Source organism: Lactuca saligna, chromosome 8 (assembly GCF_052625555.1).
Source record: "Lactuca saligna cultivar CGN05327 chromosome 8, ASM5262555v1, whole genome shotgun sequence".
NCBI lineage: Eukaryota > Viridiplantae > Streptophyta > Magnoliopsida > Asterales > Asteraceae > Lactuca > Lactuca saligna.
In genome coordinates this window covers 278,470,827-278,478,249 of record NC_136424.1, presented here as the reverse complement: position 1 = coordinate 278,478,249, position 7,423 = coordinate 278,470,827, and positions in this window count along the sequence as shown.

Genomic DNA, 7,423 nt, shown 5'->3' with positions numbered 1-7,423 from the left:
CATGAAACCCTAATTTTGGATTTATTGGGACCCGCACGTGTATTAATTATTAAACCTAAATTATAAGCATTGGCAAATTAACCTAAGGCAATAATGGACTTAATGAATTAAGTCCTTAATGGATTAATTCCTTAATGGGTTAGGTGAGAAACACTTAACCCTAATTGTAATTTTATGAGAAACCCTAATTTTACTTGGGTTTATAGTTCGGCCTTCTTTTGGGCCTTGATGATTAGATTATTACTGGGCCATCCAAGAACAAGCAAATGGATTAGAATAATTTAATGGGCTTGAGGGTAAGCTCCAAATGAGGGTTTGGGCCCATTTAATGGGCTTGAGGGTAGATGGGCCATACTTTTGGGCCATGATGATTATATGATATCGGGCCATTGGAAATGCCAAATGTTTGGACTGGACTAAGTAGTTAGGCTTTTAATTATGACCATGTAAAGATTTGGGCCCAGTTTGGAAAATTGGGCCATATGTTAGGCTTTGGCCCATTACTTGACTTTTGGACCTTTGGAGTTTGAGTTGGATCTTGGGCTTGGAACCCAATTATTAATTGGGTGTTGTTTTGTTGGATAAGGTGTCTAAGTCCATAACTATTTCTGGTATGTACTTGACCCGACCCGGCATGGTCCATTTGGGTTGCATGGCACCATGCAATTGGACAGACTAAATGAGAGAAATAACACTTGGAGATTATTAATATATTATAAGTTTTAATATATTAATAATATTATTTGATTAGTTTGATCAATAATTAATTTAGAATTAATTAAGTGGTCAAAAGAGAACTAATTAAATATATGGGTTGATTATGTAAATCATCCATATCTTGTATAGTGGGCTAAGAGGCTCCATGGATTATCAAGTTGGGTTCTACCCATAGGATACTCCATGGATGCTCCATGGGAGTTACAAACCCATGGGTCATGGAAATGAAGAGTCATGACACATTAGGGTTTAAATGGTGTAACCCTAGATGTGTCAACACTATATAAGGATCTCATTCTCCACCAAAATCGGGTACACTAAGGAAACAAGAGGGCTTGGCCGATTTCAAGAAGTGTGTGTTCTCTCATAAGTTTTTCCAAGAGCATTTGGTGTTGTGTGAAGCATTTGAGGCATCACACTTGGGGTGCTAGGCTTACAAGGTTTCAAGGAACACAAGCAACAACAAGGTAAGTTATTCTATTTATCATTCAAGTTAAAATTGTTCCCCATGTATGCTAGATAGGAATATAGCCTTGGAATTCAACTTTGCATGATAATTAGACAAACATAGATCCAAGGTTATTAGGGTTGCATGTACACTTAGGAAGTGTTAGAATGCTCAAAACCCATCAGTGGTATCAGAGCCTAGGCTTGTTTGCTTTTTATTTATGCTTAAAAGTTGAAAAAAAAAAAGTTGAAAATCTTGCTGTTTACGAATGGACTCGTCAAGTCCATAATAGGGACTCGTCGAGTTCACGTGTATCTTCAACCAACTCGGCGAGTAAGTTCATGCACTCGGCGAGTAGGGTCGACTGGTTGCAGAATTTCGACTTTAGTTGCTGGAAATGAATTAGAAACATTACCCTAAACTTTTTGGTACTTGAAAAACTTGTTTTAGATGGTGTAATGTCTTTGATAATTCATTTACAACAACTAGTTATCAAAATTACAAAGTTTTAAGTGTAATTTTTGATTTCTGAATGAGTTCATATTCATGTTCTTGTTCTTATGATGTTTTAGATGATCATAGGAATTATTTGTAACCTATGTGGTAGATTAATTCTTGATCATAATGTGTTTTAATGGAGTCCATAACTTGTCCTCAAGTTATGGAAAACCAAGAGTCACACTTGAATTACAAAGTTGAAGCAGACGTCCAGAGGTGCCTTTCTTGATGGAATGAAAGAAATGCCGACCTATAATTCCTGGTCATGAAGTTGAAAAGAAAGAAGTAGTAAATCGTTTTTTTAGTCTTCATCATTTACTCCCCTTTCTTTTAGTACTTGACCTCTAAGTAAGGACAGGAACGCCCGTGCCCAATCAAACACCACAATCATGAAAAGCACCTGAACCGAGGGGATGACGTAGTAATCGCGGATGAGAATGTCGCGACCCGTTACCCATTAAAAGAACACAAGAGTTGGAAAAATGAAGAGTCTTCATTTTATTACTCTATTAAACTCATAAATTACAAGAAATCAAAAGTTTTGAAAGTTACAAAACTTGCCCTCAAGTTTTGGAACAACTAAAGTTAAGTTAAAACTTTTGTTCCAACCCCTAGAATTTTAAAAAGTTAAAATTCAACCCTTATACTTATATGATGATGATTTAATAATTATATATATATATATATATATATATATATATATATACGTATGTATAAGAACAAAGTCGTCTTACCGCTAGTACGCCTCATTCACGAAGCCGGTCTATAAGGTGGGTATAAGGTTGTTGCCTATAAAATGGTGACTTAATGGGTGTCTACTCTCACCCACCGCTTGCTTGACTGGTGGAGGGTCGTTAGCCGAACGGGTAAGACAAGGACTTATAAATTCTCATTCAAAGTATGATGAATATAATAAAGTAACTAAATGTTTTATTAAATTCCCAATCTTAGTTACTTTAGGAAAACGTGAATAAGGTGCTAATCCATGAAATTACACTTTACACTTTGTCTAAGTCGTTGGTGGAGCGTGTGTGGTTAACCGGCACACTAACTTGGACTTAACAAGGTAGGTAAAGGGTGACTTAAGGTTTATTATAGTATCGGCGGAGCGTGTGTGGTTTACCAGCACATCGATTGAGTGATAAACTTTAAGGGTACCAAGTGATTTGCATGGTTACTTCACACCTCGTTTTGTGATCCTCGGTATCCCAGTCACAAAACTTGGAGGGCACACTCGAGATTGAAACATGCCTTTGAAAAGTTCATTGAATCTCAAAGAATCTAGGAATTTCTAAGAACCAATCATAAAACCTAATATCTAATATTTCGGTTTTCGTGGTGGAAATTGGTGAATCGTCATTCACCTACCTTTCAAATATGTTATAGCTTGGATTACGGCATACCTCTTCTAAGTTATAATATATTGTGATTGGATCCTAGCCTTAATATGACATTTGGGTGTTTTATTAAGGACTCTCATAGATCTATACTAAACTTGTTCTCTTCTTTCAGATGTCTTCAAACAATGCTGCTTCTGGCTCGAATCCTAATGGCTCCTTTACTCTTTTGAGTTTGTGTGGGAAAGTTACCTTTGATGGAACCAACTTCAATGAGTGGATCAGAAACATCAGGATGATAACCCGCTACGAGGACAAAGAATATGTCCTTGACAAGGAGCTTAAGGAAATTGATGAGTCCACTGCAACTCCCCAGGAGATTGCTGACTTTCATACTCATGAAAGAGATGCGACCAAGGTGGCTTGCATCATGTTGGCCACAATGACAGCTGAACTCCAAAAGTCTTATGAAGATTTCTACCCTTATGAAATGCACCAAGATTTGATGGAAAGATACCATCATAGTGCACGACAATAGAGGTACGAAATCATGTGCTCCATGATAACAACCATGATGAAGGACGGAGATTCCGTCACGAGCCACATGCAGAAAATGCAAAGGTATGTGGATCGTTTGTTGAAGCTTAATGTGAACTTCCCTGAGGAGCTTGCAATAGATATCATTTTGCACTCCTTACCATCGTGCTATGATCAATTCCGCATGACATATCACATGAACAAGGAAGAGGTCACCCTCAGCAAACCTCAGGGACTTCTCAAGACCGCAGAGACAGGTCTTAAGGGGAAGTCGGTTTCTATCACTCCTACTCCAAACTCAACTCCGGTTTTGGCAATCGGGAAAAGTCGAGGGAGGAAGAGAAAGAGATCTTGGAAGGGTACCAAGGCTCGGACCCTTGATGGCTCTTCTTCAAGTGGAACCAAGAAAGGTTTCATTACTCCTTCTTCTGACCCAAAAGAGGCTGAATGCTTCTATTGCCATGAAAAGGCTCATTGGAAGCGGAACTGCCCAAAATACCAGCAGGATGTGAAGGATGGGAAAGTCAAACCCAACCATGCAGGTATTTACACTATCATTTCTAATAACTCACCCCATTCTAAATCTTGGGTCCTTGATACCGGTTGCGGTATTCATATTTGTTGTGACTTGCAGGGACTAAGAAGAAGTGAGGATGTGGAGCAAGGAAGAATAAACTTGATCATGGGGAATAGGAAAGCTTCACCTGTCACCAAGATTGGAGTTTATACTTTATCGCTAAGTAGTCGGTTTAGATTAGATTTGAATAAATTTTGTTACTCGCCAGGAATGGCAAGAAATATTATTTCCTTTCATGCTTTGTACAAACAAGGGTTTACCTTTTTGTTTAATAATGAAGTTGGTTCTATTGATGCTTTCTTTAATAATGTTCTTTATTTTAAAGCATTACCTTGTGATGGTGTGTATGAAGCTGTGTCTGTTGTAGATAACTTAGGAAATAATGTTTTGTGTATTGATTCTACTACTAATAATAACTTGGATAAAGCATCATTATGGCATTGTCGTCTTGGACATATAAGCAAGAAACGCATAGGCCAACTCCAAAAGGATGGAGTCTTGGAGTCGTTTGACCTAAAGTCAGATGATAGTTGCGAATCATGCTTACTTGGAAAAATGACAAAGTCACCCTTCACAGGCTCGTGTGAAAGGGGTGTAGGTTTGTTGGACCTTATACACACGGATGTGTGTGGGCCATTCAAACATTCCACAAGGGATGCTAATCGTTATTATTTGACTTTTACTGATGATTACAATAGATATGGGTATGTCTACTTAATCAAGCATAAGTCAGAGACTTTCGAGAAGTTTAAGGAATTTAAACAGGAAGTCGAGAATCAATTGAGCAGGAACATTATGATGCTTCGATCCGATCGAGGTGGTGAGTATCTTAGTTCAGAGTTCCTCGACTATCTAAGGGAATGTGGGATTGTCTCACAATTGACACCTCCTAGGACACCGCAGTTGAATGGTGTGGCTGAGAGGCGTAATCGAACCTTGTTAGACATGGTTCGTTCCGTGATGAGTCGAGCTTCGCTACCAATCTCATTCTGGGGGTATGCCTTAGAGACTGCCGCCCATATTCTTAATCTAGTCCCTACAAAGAAAGTTGCCAAAACTCCTCACGAGATGTGGACTGGTAAAGTACCTAAACTAGACCACATCAAGATTTGGGGTTGCGAGGCTTTCGTGAGACGCGAGACTCATGATAAGCTCGAACCTCGAAGCGAGAGGTGTATTTTCATCGGCTACCCACATCAATCCTTTGGTTACCGCTTCTACAGACCTAGTGACAATGTGGTCTTTGTAGCAAGAAGAGGAGTCTTTCGAGAAAGAGAGTTTATAAGCCAAGGAGACAGTGGGAGGCAAATTGATCTTGAAGAAATTCAAGAGTCAAGTGGTGAAGGAACTTCAAATTCTAGCCCTCAACTTGAGGAGGAAACTCCTGTTGAGCCAATTGACGAATCTGTACCTCTGAGGCGTTCCACGAGAGTTAGGAGTGCACCTGAGCATTACTATGGATTCCATATTTCTGCGGAAGGTGAGACACTTATTAGTGATGGGACACTAGTAAGTCAAGATGACCCTAACAGCTACGAGGAAGCCATGGCAGGGCCCGAGTCTACTAAATGGAAAGAGCCTATGGATAGCGAGATACAATCCATGTATGACAATCAAGTTTGGAACTTGGTTGAAAATGTACCAGGTCGTAAGACAGTGGGGTGCAAATGGGTCTTCAAGAAGAAGACCGACATGGATGGTAAAGTACACACTTATAAGGCTAGACTGGTTGCAAAGGGCTTCTCTCAAATTCCTGGAGTGGATTATGATGAGACCTTTTCTCCGGTAGCCAAGATTAAGTCTATTCGGGTTCTGTTAGCCATAGCTGCATTTCATGACTATGAAATATGGCAGATGGATGTCAAAACCGCTTTCCTTAATGGAAAGTTGGCTGAAGATGTTTACATGAGTCATCCAGAAGGTTTTGTCAGCAACAAGTACCCTAATAGAGTGTGTAAGCTTGAGAAATCCATCTATGGATTAAAGCAAGCACCTCGCAGATGGAATCTTTGCTTTGATGAAAAGGTCAAGGAATTTGGCTTTTCTAGGAGTGAAGATGAATCTTGTGTGTATGTCAAGGCTAATGGGAGTATAGTTAGCTTTTTGGTATTGTATGTGGATGACATACTACTCATAGGAAACGACATTCCAACCCTGCAGGAAGTAAAGTCCTAGCTTGGGAAGTGTTTCGCTATGAAGGACCTCGGTGAAGCTGCCTATATTTTAGGGATAAGGATCTTGAGATATCGGAGTAAAAGACTAATTGGACTTAGTCAGAGTACCTACTTGGATAAGGTGCTGAAGAGATTCAGCATGCAGGACTCCAAGAAAGGAGAGTTGCCCATCCAGAGTAACGCCAAATTGAGTAAGACACAAAGCCCTAGCACTGAGGCTGAGATAGCAGAAATGAGTCTAGTACCTTATGCTTCGGCTGTAGGTTCGATCATGTATGCTATGACGTGTACTCGACCTGATGTAGCCTTTGCCTTGAGCATGGTTAGCAGGTTTCAAGGGAACCCTGGCAAGGCACACTGGACTACGGTAAAGAATATTCTCAAGTACCTACGAAGGACTAAGGACTGGGTCCTTACCCTCGATGGCAGTGATGACTTGAGAGTAGTTGGGTATAGTGATGCTAGCTTCCAGACTGATAGGGATAATTTCCGCTCTCAGTCGGGCTGGGTGTTTACCGTAAATGGAGGAGCAATTTCTTGGAAGAGTTCCAAGCAAGAGACAGTGGCAGATTCTACTTGTGAATCAGAGTATATTGCAGCTAGCGAGGCGGCAAAGGAGGCGATATGGCTGAAGAACTTCATTGGAGACCTTGGAGTTGTACCAGCTATTAAAGAGCCAATGGAAATTTTCTGTGATCTAGACACATCGACATAGATCTAGACACATCGACAGAAAATACCATTTCATCAGACATCAGATCGAATAAGGACTCCTCGTGGCAAAGAGGGTATCATCAGATGAGAACCCAGCAGATCCCCTCACAAAGGGACTGACTCGGGTTAAGCATCTCCAGCATGCTCGGAGCATAGGGCTGAAGGATGATATTAGATTTAGTAGTTAGATAACCTCGAAATTTGTAAAGTGTAATCGACATTTGATGATGAATAAAAATGTTTTATTTATGAGTAAAGTGTTGCTATCTCTTGTCGATCGTTTACTATATTTCTTTTGCATGTTTTGACTTCCAGAATAATTTTTGTTTGGTATAACATATTATTCAAACCCCCACAGTCAGTCATATGTCGGAAGTAGGTATGAATCAAGACTGTCATGTTTGGTTGTAGAGGTCTTGGA